The sequence below is a fragment of the Betta splendens genome, chromosome 11 (assembly GCF_900634795.4).
Source record: "Betta splendens chromosome 11, fBetSpl5.4, whole genome shotgun sequence".
Classification (NCBI taxonomy): Eukaryota; Metazoa; Chordata; class Actinopteri; order Anabantiformes; family Osphronemidae; genus Betta; species Betta splendens.
Genome location: NC_040891.2, coordinates 4,419,522 through 4,441,773, shown reverse-complemented (window position 1 = coordinate 4,441,773; position 22,252 = coordinate 4,419,522). Strand labels below are relative to the sequence as shown.

At 42.0% G+C, this 22,252-nt stretch overlaps 1 protein-coding gene across 3 annotated transcripts in view; it reads right to left on the bottom strand.

Annotated features, from left to right (window-relative positions):
- trappc9 (trafficking protein particle complex subunit 9) overlaps window positions 1-22,252 on the bottom strand; it is a 103,373-nt gene that overhangs the window by 7,173 nt on the left and 73,948 nt on the right. The window lies entirely within an intron of this gene.

The window sequence follows — 22,252 nt, the reverse complement described above, 5'->3', positions numbered from 1 at the left end:
ACATGAATAATGTGTGAATATGGAATTTGTGGTGTTGTATGTCATGACTTTTATTAAGTAGTATGGGATATGTATAATAATGCACATATGTATGTATATTGTATGTATTCGTTTGTATTAGTATGTGCACATACCTTAGCACTATTATTGGTATTAGTATTAATCTCCAAGGTAAACCACAGCACAAAAATTGTTTAGTTATGAATGTGTTAGCCTAAGGTACATCCATGCTTCTTATTTATTTTATTTATTTTATTATTTTTTTTTTTTTTTTGCTCCGATTGTTTACTTAACAGATTTGCTTGGTTTCAGCAGCTGGTTGCACCCCTTACCCCCCCTCCCCCCCACCCTCCCGCATACACACCCTAAAGCAGAAACCTAACCTGTCCACCAACACAGCAACATCACACACATTTTGGATTAGCTAAATAAACCATTAAATAAACCATAAATCAGGAAGAGTATATATATTCTATATATACTCTTCTTGTTAAAGCAAAGCTGTCCATCACAATATGGCATTCAGCGTAATATATGCTGCTTGCTTAACTGCTGGACAGAACAAAAAAAAAAAAAAAAAAAAAAAAAAAAAAAAAAAAAAAAAAAAAAAAAACGGGTTGATACAAAACCAGGGAAGCATGAAACGCAAAACACACAGAGCCAACACAAAGACAGCAACGTGGGGCGCGGCGCTGTCGGCGTGCGTCTGCCTAAAAAAACAAAGTGCCGGAGGGACGCAGCTTCTCTGTCAGCAGAGCACGGGGACAATCTGCAACTTTCTCATTGACAAATCTGACAAGTGCAAATTTTGCCTTTATGCGGCGCTGGTAGTGGGTGAATCCTGTCGTTCATTTGTTTAACCATTCCCTACAAACTTGTGCAGCTTCTTCTTAGGAGTGATTCACCGGTGCAATCGTTGGTCATTTCAAGCAGCAGCTGAGCTTCAGGGGCTCATGTCCACACCAGCCTCTGTGGGTGGGGATCAGAGGCCTCCTGTTGCTACGAATCCAACCACTATCATCAGTTTGTCACAGCAGAAACCACAGCTGACAGGTTGTGTGGTGGTGTCACTCTTGATGCCAGTGACGGACTGAGCTTGTTGTGTGTCTACAATAGGTCTAAATGTTCTCTGGCAATAATAACAGGCTAGTTTTTACCCCAATAACTCCTTCACATCCATCAGTTTAGCATGTTAGCATATAAAAATATAATACACAGTACAGTAGGTGCAATTGGTGGAAATGTGATTTTGTTAGCACATAGAAAAGTATTGGAGAGAATTTGGGTTCTTCTTGTTCATTCTTGTCCACTTGGAATCCGGGACATTCTCATGTGCTTGAATTCTGAAATCTAAAACATGGAAACATTTTGACTTTCCTCCCCTCGAGAGGCTTTACTGCTGCCTCTAGCTGTGGCTAGTTTGTGGACATCTCTGCCCCTCCTTAGTGGCGTGAAAGGCTGACTAAGACTAAACAAGCAGCTTCTGTACCTGCCTCCTTCCAACACTGGGCAACCTCAGTAACAAGGTTAGTGTCAGCTTTTGTGAATAAGCAGGTTACTTCATTGTCATGCAAATGGAAGTCAGCTCACCCCACATGTAGACTCACTGAAAACCACAGGAAACCAGGAAGAGGTTTGTCTTCACTAAAATGTGGCTGATCAGGAGAAATATAACAAAACATATGTAGTATAATGAGGTGGGGGTTTTGCTGAAGATGTACTATCAAACTCATTTTATGAATGATACATTTTGTGCCAGAACAGAAACACATTAGAATCTCTGCAGTGATACAGGAAAAACCACACTGTTATCGGAGACTGAAATTCTGTTACTAAATTGAAGATACAGTCATTTGCATGAACTGATTAAATTGACCCGGACGCAGCGGAAGCGACAGGAGACGAGATGATTGACATCTCTGCACTCTATTTGTTCCAGGCGACCTCCCGTCGGCTCCATTGTGTTGGGACTGCTGCTCCCTCATCTTAATACTAGGCCTCTCACAAAGATCTTGTCGCGCGGTCTAATAAGGTCTTATTAAGTGCAGCTCGTGCAGAGGTAGAAACAATTCAAAAGTGTATTGTGAGCCCTCGGCAGCAGACGCTGAAAATTTCCTGGAGGAAAGTTTTCAACAAAAGGCCCAGAAACTTCCCATCCCGTCGTAAAAGTTCTGGCGGCGCAGTTTGATTTGCATTTGAACAGCGTTTACATGGCACTTTGGGCACTTTGTATGGATGAATTCAGTGAACTCTTTCCTTGGTCATTTGATGCCCACATTACCCATAATGCAACTTGACTAAACTCAGGCAAATATGTAAATGGATATGGTAGCGGTGTTTCTCTCAATGCACCTATAACCAAAGCAAGCTTTCAGCTTTAATCCCATATTTACACTGAAAAAAGCAGCACATAGTAATGACATAATCACAATGTTCCATTTAGGGACTGAGTCAATTCACACACCCCTAATGCCGACGAGCAGACATCAGCTTGTAACACGATCGTATCTGTTTGATGTAAAAGAAACCACAGGCCTTCCAATATTCTGCTGCTTCCTGAGTTGCTCTAAGATAAAATCAATGTCTACTTAATCAAAAGAGGCTAAATCCAATTTAAAACACTGTACTCATCTAGACGACAGAGCCTAGCCACAAAATGCTATTTTTATTACTATCAATAATCATCTGAGGTTTGTATGAGAAGTTCATGCCCCACGTACAGCGCAGATCATTTCCTCTAAACTCCACAGCATCTACTTCTGTATAAAACTGGACAACCCTGAGGACTGAGTACTTGATGTCTCAGGATTTTTTTTAATAGGGCAAAAATGAAGAGTGACGCTTGAAAGTTACTAAGGAAGAACATTGTTTTTCATTAAGAGGCTAAATGTCAGAGCCTGACAGAAATAGAAACAGCAGGACAGAGTGGACTGAACAACCCAGACATTATGTTGACAAACAGGAGGAAGAGACTACAATGCTGAAGTAACGATGAGAGAACTTTGGTGAGTTGTATGGATGTTGGTGAAACCATGTCATGACAATAAATACACTATGTTGTACTCATGAGTGAATCAACTCTAATAACTCAACTATTGATTTTTTCAGGAGGTAAAGTTTGAGATAGAACTGCGTTCGCTGTGGTGTGACCAACATGTAGTCGGCCAAAGCCACTTTATTTCATTTCATACTGGCATATTCCCACTGAGCCCTGAAGTACAGTCAGCCATGAGCTCACAGACTCTGAGGCTGGTGGCCCGCGTCTGAGCCCAGCTGGACAGACGATCGGTGCTGAACGGGCCCGCATACCGAGAATAAAAAGGCAAATCTATGTTAATCAGATGTACACGGAAAATAATTAGCGCTATCTTCCACCAGCAGACGCCAATAGTCTGAGTGCAGGAGCAGAAAAAAAAAGCTGCTGGATATAGTCAGATCCAATAGTCCAGTGTGTTAACTTGAACATTTCCACAACAGCGACGTCATGATGACTTTATTTATAAGTATCATCTTCTCTATTTGACTATCAGATTCTCCAGCTCTCATTGTCTTCAGGCCTCGGAAAGAAGCTCTTGCTGTTCAAAATCAAACAGATCAAGTGTTAGGGTCACAAACAAAAATTTAATTACAAACTTGGGCTTTTATTGACTGTGCCACAGTCCATAAAGTCAGTCATCCAGGTACTGTCAACAAAGGGGCTCCAGAAAGTGTCTGATGCTAAACCAACAGCTTATATACTGTATCTGATTTACTGCTTTGAAGCAAGTGACTGGTCCACACTGTTCACTTATGAAAACGGATTCAAATATACACAACTGTATTAATCTACAAAAAATACTGTAGTGGAATAGGCCGACGGTCTAGACCCCACTTTCTTCAGAGTCAGATAGGAACATTAACACTTCTTTAACAGTATATGCTCATAAGAATGCAGCTGGTTATGGTGGTAGGCCGCTTTTTTAGTAAATTAGCTCAAAATCTCAAATCTTTTCCAGAAAACAAACATCTGTAGTTACAACTCAACACATTACTTCTGATTAAATATGAATTGCTCTGCAATTTCTAGGACGTGTCAGTGTAATTAATTAGGTGCTATGCAGCTTGTTGGGCAGGAGATGCTCCTGTGGTGTATGGAGACTCATTTGGCTTGATGAATATTACAGCAGCACAACTGGCCTGACAAGCAGTCCACAGGAAGATCAACAGCACATACAGCGCTTCACGTCAATGAAAGGAAGATATTTACAAGCCTAAATCATTTTTGACAGCCTCCGCAGAGCAAATACGGCGTATGTGTCATGATCGAGTGATGAGTGGATCTTGTTGCAGCATTTGGATGGTATTCAAACACTAATGTACAGTACGAGAGGAGAGTTGCACTGTGGGAACAAGGTTTTGTTGGAGCACAAAGCCTCTATCGCCATCAAATATTTGCCCACTGAGACGGTAGTGGACACGGCAGCCAACAGGTTACACTGTAAAGTATCCGCCTTCTCCGCCTCTGACATAACCTCCAAGAACGGAAAGGCAAACAGGGCCGTTACACAACGGCCTCGGCAGCTCCGCGCTCCGAACCGCGCCGGCGCCACCGACGTGCGCCGCGGCGCCGGTTCGGGGGAAGCCTGGTGTGGAGCGGGGGAGAGGGAGGAGGCGGCGGTGCCCGTCCTGACTCATCTGCAGAGGAATCGGAGTCGTTAGTAAACACCCACCCCGCCGAGAGTTTGACTGTAGAGGGGCTGAGCGCGGCCGCTGTCACGCGCAGCCCCGCGCGCGCGCGCTTCCTCTCCGTTTTCTGCCTCATTACTCTGCTCTGCCTCTTTCCTTAATACGCTCCAGCACTAATTATGCAAATGAAGCCGTTTTACCTTCAACATTCAAACTCTAATACTGTACGTGCGGACGCCTCGGGGCGGCGGCAGGCGAATTCCTGTCTGTCCCGTGAGCCGACTGGAGGCCAGAGAGGATGGATCTTGGCTCACGAGCGTCAACATTGATCTTTGCTTAATGAGGCGCAACCTTCACCGACGTTATTAGCTTTCACGACAGCGATCTGTAAAAAGAGACATATGCTGGTATCTAACCGGTAAACGCACAGACTACTGTTACTTCCACCAACCATTACCAAAGTCAAACCAAAAATGAATAAAGGGACTTTTTTTACTGCCCTTCCACCTCCTTGTTGTGTTCCGAGCTCGTCATCCTGTGGGAGGACTTGAAACCTGTGTATAAAACGCGTGATGACGCAGATGTGGCGGTGACTACAAGAGGACTCCCAGGCAGCAACCGAAGGGGTGTTGCTGAAGGGAATGTCGGAGCGCAACAACTAATCCCCGCCTGCTCACCCACACAGCGTCTGCTGCTGCGTGATGTTCCCGCTGCTGCTTTTGTGTTTCCTGACTAGATAATACAACGCACCACACTGTGGGGTACAGTACTTTTATGTGTCCAATTATTTCCAAGACGAATTATCCCTGGGACACTTTTGAAGTTTATAATCGTGTATTTACGCTACAACAAACCGTCTGAGCAGGAAAAAAAACTGTACAGCACAAGCAATCGACCTGGTGGTGCTTGTTTTGTCACATTATTACACCTACTGTAGCTGTGTGTTATTCTGGACACAGCATGTACATATTCTGTAATGTTCACATCTTCCTACACTCCCAACAGCTGCATAGACCAACAACCCACAACGTGTGAGCCCAATCAGGCAAACAAAGGAAGAGAACCTTTAGCTAATAATACAAATCCACTAATTATGAGGTTCATGGATGACTAATATTAACATTAGTTACATTATACTATAAATTCAACTGCTGTCAGGACACGCAGGTGCTTAGCTCGTCCCGCGATCAAAAATTATAGCGATTAAAACGTCATGTGCTTGAAAAAATTCCCATGAGAACAGATTAACTTTAATGTTTGCTAATATTAGCTGATCTCCTATTACCGAGCTACAAGGTACAGGAAATACTGATGTGAAAACCTAAAAGCATTCTGTTGCTTGAAAGCATATTTGGTGGATGACAGACTGGTTTGCTCTTTATGCTTTAAACAAGCTCCTAAGAACACACTGATACTGCTGTGAATGCAGAAAAGAACGAAAGCAACAGGACACGTTTGCTTTAAAGCATCGGAGTCATGACTTCACGTTCTGGCTGAAAGTCTGTAAAACACACGAGCATTAAGATGGACTAAGCTTAATACAGCTTCTTCATTTACTTTGTTCGACTTAATAAAACAACAGGCTGCAGTCATTATCAGCAGCATCTCCATCACGACATGGAATGACAGCTCTGAAATCACTGGTGTCATTCCAGTTGATGTGCGTTAACTCAACGTGATTAATGGAAGAATAATGCAAAACAGCATCAGGAGGGTCGAACAGAATTAGCCTTTGCTAAGCAATCCTTTATCCAAGCCCCGAGTCCAACCTCCACCACCAACCACGCGGCTAACGCAGCCACTTGCTCCACATGTCTTGGCTCCGTCAGCTCTTCTGCCTCCCTCACATCACATGCCTCATACCTGAGAAGCAGCATTCCCATTCCTCACGCTGCCCCTAATCAGCTCTGTCACTCCCACTCACGAAGGGCTGGGATCCCCTCACCCCACTCTAACCCTGCAACCTCTTCGTCATCATCCATCTTCAGCGTCTTCTATCAGCGTTGTGCCATTAGCACTCACAAGTCAATCATTACGGTCATTCATTTTATTTCACAAATTGCCATCTCCTCTAGATCCGGCACAAGCTTCATTTATCGTAACAGTCGATGTGTGAAGCACTGAAGAATAGTAAAAGTGGTCGATGAGTAAGTGCAACAGAGCAAATCTTAGATGATGCACAGATATAAAATAATTAATGCATATACTAAAAATAAAAGAAACTTGCTCAGGGGTTTGTTTCAGTACTGCCTTGAACTTTACTTTAGACATTTGTTGTGAATTGGTGCTATAAAAATAAATTGAATAGACTTAAGTACTGTATGTACTGCATTAGGTTAGTATTCATCCAAATTAAAAAATCTATTAACTAAAATATGTCTCAGCCTGGTCTCTAAATATGTATAACTTGGGAAAAGTGTAACAGTATGAACCTACTGTAACGCAATTTTACAGCAGTTCCAGTTCAGACTATCAGACTAAGTGAGGTCTAATTTGAAGCCATCTGGGGTAACTCAACAGTGCACGGCTGCCAAAGCGAAGTTGAATCCTGTCAAAAATCCATGCGCTGCCCTGGGCTGGGTGATGAAAGAATGATGATAAATGAATAAATCCCAAGGTCAAGCTCCACATTTATTATACAAAAGTGGATCTGACCTTCACATCCTTGACGGCAATACTTCAACAAACTCCTTCTCTTATCATAAGGCAAAACTGGGCTAATGCACTGCGTGACTCACAAGATCCATGCAAGGACTAAACTAAAGTGTTACAGAAATCTGAAGCTTGTTAAGGTCACTGTGATACAATGCAGTGAAATAGCTCTGCAGTAAACGTTTAGTAGTATGCATGTAAAGGCAGCACTGCATTAGCAGGTGGCCGTGTGATACTGTAGTGCGTCTCCTCAGTAGTCCCTGACATCAACAACAATGGCTGCTGAATAAATGCAACATTTGTCGTGAGTTTATTTTGATGTTGAATGAGGACAGGACATCGGCTCCCGCAGCTCAGGCTTAGAGAGGTCTCGACAGGCAGGGTGAGCTCCACCACGCCGGTCCCTCTAAACAGAATCTTATTGTCCAAATGTCAGCAGAAGGTTATCAAAATCTTGTTAGGGAGTGAATATCAAATGCAACCATAAAGGAGGCATGACTAAGACCTCTGTGGCTCTCAGGCGAGGCCCAATTACAGAGAGCAGGTTTGTCTGTGTTTGATATAATTAAGAGGCAGAGGAGAGGCTGTGTCACTGATGATGAGTAGGATCAGAGCATCAGGCACAACCTACTGATGAAGTACCATCATCCAAAAACACTTCAGTATTCTACTTTGGTAATTTGATGCAGAGAGTAATTGAGCTCTGTATTAAAGGGTGTATGCAGATGCTGACTTGTCTAATTAGGAAGCTAAAGCCTTGTTGCATTACAGTGTCTCCCATACATCACTCGCGTTGATGTATCGCAGGACTTCACTTATTAAGACAAGACAAAATGAGTCTAATACCATCATTCACAAAAATGAACTCATAAATACATAATTTAAAAGTCAACTGAAATTTATACAAACTTATTACAAACCTACAAATGTTCTAATTTAGCTGAAACACAGGGGAGATGAAAAAGAGACTCATCAACACGAGGAGGAATAAAGTATTTCCCCCAAGCAGCCGTTTTGCTATTTGCTCGTTCCTCCTTTCCCTGAATTATTCAGCGTTAATTCGGCCTGTTCAAGTGCTGCCTCTGAAATAGCTCCGACTTCTAAAAACAGCCGTCGAGGGCACGGCGTTACCAAAAGCAGCTGAATGATTTATAGGTCTCTGTAATAATAAACACAGGCCGAGGTGTTTCGAGAGGTTGAACAGAGACTTAAACGAGGGTCCAGACAGAGAAAAAGAAAAAAAAACACAACTCAAACAGCCTCCGACTTCTTGAACTTTAATGTGTGTGTGGCTAAAGGCTTAACTCTAAACTTGGGTGAATGAAAACCTTGTTTAAGTTAACGAGGTTGTGGAGAGAGAAATGCAACCTGTCACATGATGTGGGAGGATGAAACCAGAATTTCTTCTGGTACTAGAACCAACAATCTAAATACCGACCAACATCCATTTTCAGCTCATTTTTTCTGTACGTCACATACAGTAACAGCAGGTAGAGTAGGAGTACAGTGTGTCATTCGTCCAGCACCCCCCCACCCAGCGCACACTGAGGTCTGCACGGAGGGCCACGCATGGACCGGCACAGGAGGAAGACACAACTCTCTCTGACAGCGCGTCAGCTAAATCTACCGAAGCCGACAGCCGAGCGCACATCTCATTCGTCAATGAGGCCTTCATTGAATTTGTTGAAGTGCGCCTTTTGGGGCCCTGTGGCGTCGCCGGGCAAATTATGTGTCAACTGGATTCTATGTGCAAGCCTTCTTGTTTTTTTGGGGTTTTTTTTGCAATTGTTAAATTACAACACGGTTAGGGTTAAAAGGTTTATATTGTACTCTACAATTTCCTCAACACAATCAGCAGTAAAAAAAAAAAAAAAAAAAGTCAAATAAATACAGCAGGAACATGAAGCATAGCAGCACCTCTGTTCCTCTGTGGCAGGGTGAAACAGGCTGTCTTTACCTCAAGGAAGAAGAAAAATAAAAGTCTTTTGTAAGTTCTGAAAACGCTACCACACGAATGCTCCTCGCTCGGTGTCCTAGTATTTTAAACACGCCTCTTAGTGCCTTCACCTCCTCTGGCAAGATGTTTGATGAACCTTTCTGCAGAGATGAAAATAAATGCATGTTTGGATGCTGCTCTCGGTGCTGGAGGTAAGTGGATTTAAGGTAAGCACCCCGGCAACGCCGAGCAGGAGACTCTTAGCCTAAAGCCAAATAAACAGTCTTACAGCCTTTTGCTAGATCTGCACTTGCTGGAGGCACGTCAGACAGTCAGTAAAGAAGCGGGTCGGGGACTGAGACAAGATAAGCAGGCAGATGGATGGTTCCGCCCGAAGACGGACGACTTCTTCTTTTTCTCCTAGGTGACGACCGATATCCCGGACTGTTAGTCGAGCGCAGATAAACACGGAGAGAGCGTTGGAGGAAACAAACGCAGTCTGATGAATGAGTTAGACGCCAATGAGAGAGCAGTCCGCTGAATAAATGAACAGATTAATGAAGCGAGGAAGGAGAACAGGCGGCTCCACGCTGCCAACCACGACACATTCCTCTCCTAAATAAAAAAAAAAGTGCTGCTGCTAAGAATAGCCGCACTTGCCCGTGGTTACGGGGTGCGATCGCCATCATCATTAGCACCTCCGCGGTGCGATTCTCAACATGGCACAATCTGCAGTGTGACTGGGACATGATGGCTCCACGCTAACTTGTCCTGTTTTGGTGACGACTCCTAAAATGTCTGAAGCGGCGTTTCAGGGCTGAACTGGCTGCCGCTCCGTTTGGGTTCTGAACTCTCTCCCATACTCTAGAGCGGACTCACTGTGTCTCTGCTGGGCATCAAGGTAAAGACTGTGATTAAAGCCACACCAGAGGAAACAATGCCCTCAATTTTATCCATCAAAATCGACATATTTCTTCCCTAAACTTCTCCAGCTTGGATTCCAACACAAGCCAAACTACAGAAGCAAACTGTAGACGCTCGGACGATGGAGATGCAGTGACTCATCTGCTCCTAGGCCAGCGCTGGTTACACATACATTGCTCATAGCAACAGCAGTTGGCGAGGCCAAGGTACCACTTGGATGTGGGTCAGAGTTTTGGGTTTTTTCTGTGAGTCATTTGACGTGATACAAACGAAAAAAATATATATATATATATTTCTTCAACCATTGTTTTCCTATTAGTCAGTATGTCACTGTCAGTTTAACCTTTTCTGGTTGTACTGGAGTGATGAAATATACAGTTCAGTCGTTCCCTACACTCAGTATTAATCCACCTTCATTCAGCCTCTAAATGTCATGGCTTTTTTCCCTCTAGTGGCTGAATTCTTAACAAAAGCTACTGTACACTATGTAACTGTCCTAGTGTTAATATGCTCAATGCTTAGCAAAGTCTCTGAACACATGGCTGGTGCTGCCGCTGTGTTCAGACTCTGCCAGCTGTCAATCCCCAAGAAGACAGCTCCCTCGCTACGATGCTGCTTGTAACGCTTGAAATATCACACTGGCAGCGGTAAAGACAACACTGGCACTAACCTCATCACAGTGATTCCTGCAGCACACAGTCAAATGGAAGGCTTGCTATCTGCTAATAAAACCCAGTGAGCACTTAGAACGGCATTGTAGGACTAGTTACTGACTAGTACGGGGACACTAGAAGAGAAGAGTGAATGTGAAGTTAGTAAAACCGAAGCAAAACTCCAATTATATCTGTCACGTCCAGTAGCCCGCCATCAGTCACTCTGTGATGGCAGCGCTGCTGTTGGAAGGAGACAGAACACAGAACGACTGCTGCAAGATGCGGGGAGTGACGGACGGGAGAGTCCGATTGGTGCCATTACCGCACAAAGAACAGCACCTTCAGAGCTTTTCCCCCTTCATCTTAAATTTCATTCAACGCTCATCTACAATTATGCGATTCGTCATCGGCAATGGCACAATTCCAGTCTACGGATCTGACAGATGAGGAGTTAGATTGAATCAGGAGTTAGACATTGCTCTGGTATCTGCATTTGCATCTCTGGAGTCATGTCACACTACGTAGCAAGGCGAGAAATACAACAAAAAAAGACTAATGTGTCATTCAGCTGTGAAGAGATGTTCTCAATGCGACTTCAGTGTTTGTAGTTGTAATAATGGGGTTTTAAGAGTCTGTATAAGGCGGCTCATTCTAATAGTCCTTGCACAGGCACAATGGTAAAATGTGAGCACTTAACCTTTAAGATTAGCCTCCGACTGTACATCCACAGTCAGGCAGAGGGTCTGTACACATCCATTCACGGTGCGTCCGCCGCATGTTTAAATGTATTCTTCATTTTAAGTAGGATCTTATGGTTCAGCAGGTCATGGCTAAGGTAACGCAGATGTTCCAGTGTGACTTATCACACTGTGAATTAGAGACTCTCCTCCAGGCATGTGCTCACTCCTGTCCTTTGGCTTGTCTCCATGCAAACAATACAACACACGTGTCTATTGTAATACTGCGTTTCCACACTGTTTGCTGATGTCAGACACAACTGCAAAAAAGAGAAAAAAGCACATAAATATGCAGACATACTGAATAATAAGTGCATAATGAATTAATTGCTTCCCATGGAATCTGTCTCCTAGGAAAATTACTTCTGCTTCGTTTTAGGTCTAGATGAATTTAACAAAGACTCAACAACAAACACATGTAAATAACTGCTTTTTCTGATTATGATTTGTTTATGTCAAAACAAAATGACACTGGGAACACGTTATCTTTACATGTTGGGGGTGTGGCTACTTTCGCATAGAGGGTTTTGTTCAGGAATGAATCCAGGAACTGAATAGATTCAAACAACATTTGATTTTGAATGAATGGCACACAGAAAAAAAAACTAACTCTTTTCATCATTTAATAAAAATAAACAAACAACAAACAAATATAAATGGATGGTGACTGGATGAACAAATGTTCATCCGAAAGGAAGATCAAAGATGATTTTTGTGCATTTTAAGTAAAATGAGACAAAGGACTGTTTTTATCACAAAGAGCTAAGCCAATGAAAGTCTGGAGCACTGATAATATGCCACCCAGCATTTGTGCCTTGATGCTTGATGCCCCGTACTCCCTGTGCTATTAGCAGAGAGTGATAGGTGAAATAGGGTTTTTTAATTGCAACTAACATCAGAGAAAAGAAAAGTCTCAAGTAACAATAAAGGACTGTGCTGCATATCTGCATGTAAATGAACATAGATTGGATCCATCCGATGCCTCCTTTGTAGAGGAAATACATGTCAAACTAATGATAATTTACTCGGTACATGTCTAACATTTTAATATATGAAGCGCCTAAAATCTTACCGTTATGGGCGGAGAATTGTCTCAGAGCTAAAGACTGTGGTTTTGTTTATTTGTCTTAGCATGGTTACAGATCAGGACTTTATTCTAAATTTAGTTTCCCATATTAAAACAACACTGTAATAGATGAGATGAAACGTGGACAGAAATGGACGAGTGATTGGCAGCCAATCAGCACGCTGCATTTAAGGACCACTGTAGGTTCTGCACCTTCTGCTGCTCATTAAAGACAGACCACATCAGCATCCTGTATGTGTTAAGGCCTTCCCTTTCAGGTGATTAACTTTTCATTAGAGCCGACAGCAGCATGTTCCATCTGCACTTTTTCATTTAAGTGATGTGTCCAAAGTGTGAGTCCTTGAGTTCCTTTGACTAAACCCACACGAGAGGTGCTGCCTTTAATGACATCTGGACATCTCAGTAGCAAGCAACAGCAGCCCCCCCCTCTCCCTGTGTTCTAGCAGTAACGTGTTAGTGTCGGTTTGGTGTGCTGTTTTAGTTGTCAGACTAAGCTGTCAGAACTTCCTGTAGCAGGACAGCTACAGTACAGAGATTTTTTCACACATTGCAGAATTTTACGAGTGTGTTTTAGGACTAAAGCCTCATTGGCTAATTACTGTACTTGTACCATTGCACCATTTTCAGATTGCCCAAATGTCTTTTTGGCACTTAAATCAGTACCAGATGTAAATACACTATACACCACTATCCATTTTTGCATAAGCAGCTACTTTAGAAATCCTGCTTCGTGACTTACAGAATGGAAGGTACAAGCAATATGTGCATGAAACCATGAGCAGGGAAGTTAACTGCAGCTCCCCAGGGGCATTTTAGCAATACAAAAGCAATCACAGATTAAAATGAAATGCTTGTGCTTTAAATGAGCATAAGATGGTAGAGACCATGCTTTTTGCAATCTATACAGTCGAACTTGATTCTAAATGAGTTCATTTTAAGACTTCGCTGCTGGCATTCTCTGTAATTGTTGTGCTTTTCCACAGCAAGGGCAGACAGGGCTCATGGGTATTCAAAAGGACAAATGAGTTTTTTTTTTAAATATTACTTGACAGACTCGTGCAGTTCAGTAACAATAAACGTCCATTGAAGTATCAATTAGAAAGTGAGAATCTAAAATAGACGTGGAATGAGCCATATTTCCCCCCCTATAGTTTTAAGTAATAATGCATCTTTGTAGGAGTCTGTCTGCCTCCAGTTAAATAAACTGGACTCTGACCCTAACCACTGTTGATAAGTGAGGACATGGCCAGACCCTGGCCTCTGTTTTTTGTGACTTCATCATTACATTTGGTTCTTGTCATGAAATAAATTAGTCGCACGACTTGAGAGAACATACCTGAAACCTTTCTCTCATGCTCACCTTCACTCTTTCCTTCTCTGACACGTCTCTCATTCAAGATGACTCAGTAAGCACAATCTTCCCCAAAAATCTCATTAAGGCCCACCACAGCCACTGAGTGCTGCTGCATTATTCATGTGTTTCTCCCAAGCACTCTCAAAAATGGGTGAATAAATTCCATCTGATGTTTAAAACGGCAGGAAAATCACCTGGGTTACATCTGAGCATATGGAAGCTTTACTGTGACTGGGCTCCAGCAAATTCATAAAAACTGATTCATGAAAAGTGACCAAGCAGAAACATGCACCAAAAGCCACATAGCGTTATAATTAATATCTGCATATCATCCGGTTGCATAGAATAAGGTTCAACAACGGCCGTGTTGAGATAAGTTGAGATCAATTCAACATCAGACTTGGTCCACATGTGACTCACAGGACTGAAGTATTTCAGTGGGACTCATTAGCCTGCAACCATTAACATTGTATTATGCATGGCATGCTAAATCACTGGATGGAGTCTAACTACTCTCAGCAGAGTCGAGCACTTTGTCCACTGGGGCAGCTAAAGACGTGCACAATTCTTCACCTGGTGCAGTCAAATATTAGAAGCTTGGAGAATTCAGGACACACATGCTGCTGGGAAAGGATTGAAGCATTAAACTAATTGTATCCTTGTTAACTGGACAATTTGGTAAGGGACTTAAATATAAATGAATAAATAAACAGCTCACATCGTAAGCACCCTAATATTTGCTGCCAGACATTGACAGTAACACATGTGAAGACAGAAGCAGCAGCAAATCTCTTCTTCCTAATTCACATGCATGCCAGGGACTCCAGTTTGAGTCCTTGAGTATCATTTTATGGCTCCATTTTACCTTCACATGAGACATATGCTGCAGGCAAGCCCAAAGGAAAATAGGAGATTCCACAGCTGTTGCTGTTAAAATATGCAAACTGGTAAAATATGGCTCCAACTAAATATAAACCGTCATTAAAATTTTAGTGTTCCATTAAGCAGGAGTATAACACAATAATGACCCCGCTGAGTCACCACCTCGGAACGATTTAACCAACACGATGGTGGTGGATGTGGATTTAGAGGAACAGAGAAATGTACGAGTAACTGTGCGTGCATCAATCAGGCGCTGATGCCACTCTGAAGCAGGGTTCATCTGCGTTCCGCCGCTTTATGAGTGTAAGACAGCGCTGCCAAATACACCATCATTAGGAGCATATTACAGCTTTGGTTGTACATCATGTGGTATGGAGTAACACACATCGTTGAGTGGCTGCTGTTGGTGTGCTTCCGCAGCTTTCAACTCCATGTGCAGTGAGGGTAGAGACTAACTCAGACTGGCAGATGGGCAGAGGGTGTCCAGTAAACAGCCACACAGGTCACCATGACATTAAAATGTCTTTGACCGGCCTGCCCACTAAACAGGCATGCAAGGGATCCACACATGGCCACAGTTCTAAAACGTAGGCGTTCTTTTAGATGGTTCTGGTATTTTGTTGTACTTTGTTTAATCTGTACAACACATACATTTTGACCATATACACACACTGCTGGTGGTACAACATATTGACACGTTCACGCTCACCTGAAACTGGTTCACCAGCAGATCAGTGAACTGGTATTGGTGCTGAAGCATGGTTAAGTAGACAGAAATCCATTGAAATGCTGTGTACATGTATGAGTTCTGACTGACCAGGATGGAATTTATCATAGACATAATGATATTATCAATACTGCAAGTCCATCCATCCCTTAGACAATTAAAAAGCAGCAGGAGGTTGTATTTCAATAGTTCAAGATTGACTGACTGAAGATGGAACTCAGAAACTGAAGGTTCATGAGCAATACTAATTGTACATGTAATTGTTTAACAATATATATTTGTTGTTTGTTCTTTTTTTGTTCGTTTTTCCTAAGTTAGCAAAGCTCCACAGGGCCACAGGACCTTTGTCCTTAGCTGTGCAATCAGGTCCCAGAACATCTTAAAAAATTATGTGTTGGAATTCAATCTGCAAATAAAGACAGAAAGCAAATTAAACACATTCACAAATGAATTAGTGATGATCCTTCATTAACGCAACTGTTCTAAGTTTTAGAACATACTGTACAATAAAGCTGATCATATAGTTAGAGTAAAGTTATCTGAGGGCTTCTGCCTCAATGTTGGACAGGCAAAGTATATACTGTAATTATACAGTATAACTCAGTATAACTATAACCGTTATGCTGTAGGATTCTGATGCTTAGTGCCCTAAACTTGTCTTTTTCATTGAAACAAGTTTCCCAGCAAAACCCCAGCTACTGTGCTACATGTAGAAGAAGAGAAAATTGAAATCGTTCCATTCAACCATAGCAAATTCACTAACTACTTATCCTTTAAGCTTAAGCGCTGCTCTTATTTCATATAAAAACATTATATAAGTCTAACTGTAAAGAAGCAACTGATCTTAAGATGCTGAAATCTCACAGATTGAGTATGTGTGTGTCTCCTCCTGTTATGTGACCGTGTCCTGCTTGCACCAGACTGTCTGAATCACGCTCGGGCAAGACGGCAGAACTAAAGCCCCTCTGCTTGTAATTCTTAGTGAGACAAATGGTATTTGGTGCTGCTCTGTATTAGAAATTAACCACATTTTCATTTTAAGGTAACTGCTAAATTAACAGAATAAATTCACATACAGCAAAGCATTCTAGTCTTTTCTTTGTTTGTTTTTTAATGATCATGTCATTTAAAATTGGAAATAAAACCCTCTCTAAGTCACTATATGGACATTATCTCTAATTAGCTTAAAGGTCAAATAAAAATGTGCTACTAAAGTTCAAAAACAAAGTTTTACTTTTTTATCAGCTCCTTCTCAAGTTTCTTAAAAGTGACCATTAAAGATGAGTGTCTTACTAAAGAATGACATTGCAAAAACTGTCTGTCCTTAACTAACTAGTCTCAGATAATTACAAGAAAAATGTTTCCCTGCAAAATGAATAGGAACAATCCAATAATTAGTCTACAGTCATTACCATACTTGTACACAATCCCCTATAATATATAAGGGAATTATTCAGGAGATAGTGAAAATTAAAAGAAATAAGAAATTGAAAGCATTGAAAGAAATATTTTCTGCGGAAACCTTGTGTGTACTATTGCTTTTTAAATCATCTGCTTTTTTTTTCAGTGCCAAGTACGTAGAAGTGTGGAGCACAGCAAGGTGCAGTCTTTCTGCATATACCTTCAGGCAACAGCTACAAAACAAAAGCTCAAATATCCAATGTGTAAATCATGTGCTCCGTCAAATATGACATATGGAAAATAAAATGCAATAAATTCACAGCAAGATAACAGAGACGTTGAGTCCATCATTACAACCTCTGAGTGTGAAAGTTGGAAAACCAAGAGAGATTTATAGTCTCTAGAATAAGTGTGTGTGTGTGTGTGTGTGTGTGTGTGTGTGTGTGTGTGTGTGTGTGTGTGTGTGTGTGTGTGTGTGTGTGTGTGTGTGTGTGTGTGTGTGTGTCCAGTCTCATCTGCCGCACAGAGCTTTGTGGCAGCCTGGCTGAGACTCGTTGGTCAAACTGTCATCACTGATCCTGACTCACTGCTTAACCTTTGTCAGCATACATGTTATTTAGTGCAACACTGGCCCTGTGGGGGAGAGAGAAGTGGAAGAATGGATGGAGCTGGGTACTCGCTGGCCTCCCTACAGATATATACTGTACTGTGCATACGCGCTCATGTTAAACTGACTTTAGACTTCAGATTTCAGAATAAAATGCCTGAAGCACTTTAGTAAATAATTCCCTTGTCAATCTGGATAATGTGTCCTTTGTTAAAATAAAACTGTGTCTTTGGTTTGAGTATTATTTGTTTCCCAATGAAACCTTCATAAAACATCAGTCTCATTTGTGGCACAACTATTTGAGGTGTCAGTCACACTGGTGCTTTGGGAGGCGCCAAAGTGGCCAATAACCCCCGAGGGGTTTTAGCACAAAACTGTCAGGCTTGCTCAAAAATGATGCCTAAAATTATTAAATAGTTTAAAAAAACATGTTATGTGATTGAGCAGAACAAGCGCAAACCCTTCACCACAGTCAAACGTTATAATGGTAAAATATCAGCTACCTTTAACAAGTTGTTTCTTGTGATCACTTCATTCAAAGTGTAGACTGTGGTTTTTATGTTTGCAGACAAAGCCAGCATTAAAAATAGAACAGCAAGTGGGATCCCTGGAGTTAATTACTACACACACCATGATTGTCTTTAAATACTGTGGGTGGGCAGAACAATGACAGACAAAGGAGGAGAACAAAAGGCCATCCATGTTGAATAAAGAAAGAAATAAAGAGAATTCAGCACTAAGAACATGTTATGCTCGTGTGGGTCTGTGTGTGTGCAGAGGTGATGCTGCGCTGAGTGGGAATGTGGCCATGACTGATATCAACGCATTCATATGTTCCAAGCTGAAACAATGAGTTCATTCATCAACTCAATGTTCAACTCTGATGGAGCAGAAGTGGGATCAGTGCCCATGAGCCAGATAATCACTGATCAGATGTAGAAAAATGCCAGAAACTTGCTTAGAAGAAATGAAACTCAATGAGTCCAAGATGGTGTGGATGACAGAGATTCTTTCCCCTCATCGACACGGATGCTGGGTAGTTACCATGCATAAAGCTGCCTCGTAATTGAGGAGAAAAGTGCTACTAATTTAAGTGACATGGGCCCTGATGCAATGTATTAACAGAAGCAATCAACCCAATTTGACAAATGGCAGTGTTGGCACCACCCACGGAAGACTTTCTAAAAATCCCTCCTCTGCCCACTGCTGATTATCTAAATCCATCAATCAGGACCTGGAGAACAGAAACTCAGTTTAGTCCACTCTCCTCAATAATCATGCTTTCCAGCAGCTGATTGACTGAACACTTTACCAGTGGCAGGGGCAATTGGAATACAAGCTGGGCAGTGCACATCTAATGTGTGAAAGTGTGAAGTGTGGGGGGGTCATTTTTCATGAACTGCATACAATGAGATACAGAAGAGACATTCCCAGTTTCTTTGTATTTTGCTCTTCTAAACCCCATTATTCACCGCAGGTATCGACACATTAGAGGCTCGGTGGCATTTTGCGCAAGCAGATTTATTTGAAGCATATAGTCCAACTCCTAAATCCCCACGACAGAATCCAAATATTTTATTGATATGGACCCGAGGAGGAAATGTCCAATTTGGCTGCATGACACTGGTCTGGGAGTTATGGTAAACTATCGATCTACAACATTTATATATATATAAATAAAAAAAGAAGTAAACTCCTCCACTGGGACTGAACAAATGCCACAGGGTTTGTGTCCATATTGAACTGTTGTTTGTATGGCAGATAGAAATTATTAAAATGAAAATAAAGCTAAATCAAAGAACAGAAGTTTATTGTATCTTAAATTAATTCTGTACCTGTATGCAGGTTCACACAAACCTACTGAGTGAGCTTAAGTCCAGACCTACTCCCACTGTAGACTGAAGCAACACAAGATTAACACATGGATGCTCTTTAAGGCTAATGTTTTATTAATGCTTGTAATTTCAACTGTTACATGACATGTGCTTGGTTATTTGTCCTCAATAAGTTCAGTTGTTTCACTGCATCCCTTCTACTGTAATATCTAGACTTTTATTTTGAAAACATTTTACTGCGAATCCAGTGATGTTCTATAAATGTTGATGAGAGTAGTCACTGATATGTGCAAATGCAACATTAGTGATGATCATTAACTGTAGACTGTCTGATCAATCATCCTGTGAGGTGTTTACATGTTGACGCGTCTAGTTCTTCAAAGGAGGCATACGGATAGTGGTTTTAAACTCAAGTCAAATTAGAATAAAGTCAAATGACTTTGTATTTGCAGGTGGTTGTGAATGAGGAAATGACAAAGAGACACGGTGAAAAGATGTGGCAACAAATTCCTGTCAAATGTTTCCCAAAATACAGTACATCTCCTGCGTTTTGCAGGCTCACCAGGATGCTACAATGTTGCAAACTTTCCGTAATTTGCTGTCACACAGTCACACTTTATTTTTGCAGCTGGCCCCGAGCAAACAGCCCTTACTGTAAAGTATGCTGTCCCTCTTACACTGGGTCAGAGTGCAATTAATGTACTGTACCACATAACTGGGTCCATTCAGACAAAGCTAGTATGTGTCACGGTCAGTGTCAGTGACCAATAGTGTTTAACACACACCTCTCAATGCTGGCCAGCATCTACTGAAATGTCCAGCAGTTCAACTGGATAGATCACATCCGAGAAGACAAATGTCAAAAACGGATACAAGCAAGCTGTGACGGGAACTGATAACAATGCATAATGCAATGCCTTGCAAGTCCACATGCACCTCAATGTCTACTATATAAACAACACAACAGCAGCTCCACTCATGGAAAAATACCTGTCATGAGTCTATGGAACTTTGGGATGATTGAGGTGGATAAAGAGTGGCTATGGACAGAAGTGCTGAAAAGCCCAGATTATGAGACTATGCATTTGTAGAGATCGTAGAGGGCACATGTACAGTAGGACTGCAGCAGTGCTAATTGTTCTGTGCAAGAGTTGGGCAGAATCCAATTTTTGGATGTCTGAAAAACCTCCCCCAAATTACAAGCTGCAATACCACTGCTCGAGACCAGAGGCTGTACTTTGTTCCATTTGGAAATGTCAGGTCATCTGTCTTTCAGGGATGAAAACCTAGCTGTTGGGAATAGTCTTGTTTCCTCTAAAGAAATCAATGAAGGAGGTGTTTTTATTTGATAGAAAGGAGGGGTGAGGACATGCCACGGCTGAAAATACATTTAGAAAAGGGTTAAAGGAAAAAAGAAACACTGGATCTTATAAACAAGGCAACTACAGTTTTTGAATACATCCTAATATTAATGCCTAATGCCTTCACAGGCCCTAGTTGTGTAACTTGGTAGGAATAATGTGGGATATTAGCAGCACTGGTGAGGTGCAGCAGCCTTTATACTGTTGACAGGACATCGGTTAGTTTGCATTCCAAAATATGTAATAAACTTTAGTGACTTCATAGTGCTGATTGTGAGGTAGAGGTGTGAAACAGGTGCATGAGAGCGGATGTGTAGTGATGACAACAAAGCTTTTATGAACTCATCTTGACCTGACTTGATGTTGTTAAAGGTTGTACGTCACCATTCTGAATTCAGTGATCATCCACGTTACACATGTTCTCAGGTGTCCAATATTTTCTTCTCTCCCATTCAACCCAATGAATTGAAAAAGTACTGTATGTGGTGTGTTGTCTGTGTCAGGCCAAGGGACTTTTGATTTATTGCCACCGCTCACCTAACTGATGCCCTGACAGCCTTGATTGTTGTGTAGCCATGATAAATGCCCCATAAACAGACGCTGCGGGCTCGTTAAATGTGCTTAGACTAGATCCACACGGGGCCAGAGACAAAAGGAAAGGCTGGCAAGGCAATCATGGCGCGATCTGCTCGCAATTCTACATTAAAGCCACGACAAATAGATTATCTGCCTATTTGAGTCAGCACTGCCTATGTAAATCACACACACCAGCCCTGGAGACGGAGCGTACTCCCAGAAAAGGTGTGCCGTCATTGTCCCGGCTTCCTGTGGCTTTTAGCTTTAGGATAGCGAACCGACAGAGCTGAGAAGCATGCGGCCAAATCACACTTGTCCACCCAGTGTCATCACTCAGCTAAATGGCAGCAACCATCTGAAACATGAGCTGGCACTTTAATATGGTGGTTAGGCATGAGACGGACAAAGCCCACTTCCAAAGAGGTTGGGACTGTGTGTAAACTATAAATACAAACAAGCAAACCAGTTTTGTCAAACAAGTTTCTAAATGATAAATGACAAATTCTTACTTTGTTAAATACTAAGCACACTACTACCAGGTTAAATGTTTGCATGCACTTTCGCCATCAGACATTATTATTTTTTATCACAAACATATCGCCAGGACCCACTGGCTGCGTTTTCTACTCTCTGGTCCAACTCAACCCTCAACTCTGATCTAAATCCCAAATTGAATTCAAATCCCGTGACTGTAGAGGCGAGGTCATCTGATGCAGGGCGCCAGTGTTCTCCATCATGGACAAATAGCTTCCACACAATCGAGAGGAGTGTTTGGGGTCATTGCTCAGTATGGAAACAAACGATGGTGAACAGGGTGGGATGGGAAATGCTGCAGCAGCCATGCTGATGAAGCAC